A 1,448-nucleotide genomic window follows, 5' to 3' on the forward strand; every position below is an offset into this window, starting at 1 on the left:
TGGCTCAAGGTGGTCACATCCGCATTGATCGCCGAGCGGGCAGATCGAATAGCGCTGGACAGGGAGATTAAGCGGCGGACATCCCTTTTCCAGGCTGATAGAGTGAGGCTACAGGCATACGCTCGGGCAGATGCATCACGCAGTGAACTCGTCCGACTGCTCGAAACATCACAACAACGAGGTATGATGCAGTGTCGGCATGCGTGAGTAGTGTAGGCTGGCGTGCACGTACACATGCCTTGACTTGTGTGTGGACATCGATTGACATTCAGGACTCGTTGACGGCACAATTCAACAGTTGCTGCGGGGTATCATCCGGGGTCTCAGCGTCAAAGGACAACAACGCCAGCCGGAGGAGGTAGCTTTTTACATTGCCCCTTGCAGTGACGTGGGTGTCCGTGCTCCAACCCGTCGTGCTGACTATTGACCAAATGCACATTGGCTGGCGCCTAAGGTACGCGGGCCTCCTGTGGGGTACATTAAAAGCCAGGAGCATGGCCATGCGTTCACGGGCGAATGACTGGTACCAAATAGGATCAGCAATGTCGACACTGTAACATGTGCTGCAGGCGCCAGCTCATCAACCCCCGGAAGATGATGATGATCGGGCCATACCTCATCAGCTTCCCTGCACTGCGCGCGCTGAGCAAGCGCATGCCCCATGTCAACATCTCGTCCCAGGATCTCAACTACAAGGACAAACAGAACCAGCGCGCCACTCTCAAGTAGGCTCTATCCAACCTGGAATTAGGTACAGACTGGTTTGTGGCTGACTTACCGCCATTCACTGACAGACAGGTTGGCCGACCTTGACATGGATCCCTCAACTGGAAGCGTCAAGGCAGTCAGTGTGCTGCGTGACGCACTGGAGACAGGTTCACACAATCCGGTTGGCGGTGATGGTCCTATCGTTGACGGCTCGTATTATGCTACCTTCCTCTATGTGACGTTCATGCATTATTTAGTAGCTGGCCGCTGAAAAGGCCTCTCGAGATGCTGGTGGTCGTGCTATGCGTGTACCAGCTTACCGTGCTTACTGTGTACCAGCTACTACAGCTACATTGTGCCGGGCCACACTACTGCAGGGCAGGCGCGTGTGCTTACATTTCTTTGTCTGCGTGAATGATTGGATGTATGAATGAATGGACGAATGAAAGGTGTGGTTAACATGCCCCTGGTTTGGTTCGGTTCGGGTGGTGGTATCTTTTTGAACACATGTAGTCTGGTCGAGTGCCGGGGGCCCTTAGCAGGACTGAAGCACAGTTCAAGACGAGGCGTGTGGATATGTCTGCTTGTCTGAACGAAGGAATGAATGAATGAATAGACCGGGTGTTAAAATTGTGAGCGACTTGCCATGCAGACACACCTTTGGTTCTGGTCGGTTCGGGTGATGGTAACTTTCACACATACACACACAATGAATGTATGGGTGAATGAGTACGGAGTAC

The sequence above is a fragment of the Volvox carteri genome, assembly GCF_000143455.1.
Source record: "Volvox carteri f. nagariensis unplaced genomic scaffold VOLCAscaffold_82, whole genome shotgun sequence".
NCBI classification, from domain to species: Eukaryota; Viridiplantae; Chlorophyta; class Chlorophyceae; order Chlamydomonadales; family Volvocaceae; genus Volvox; species Volvox carteri.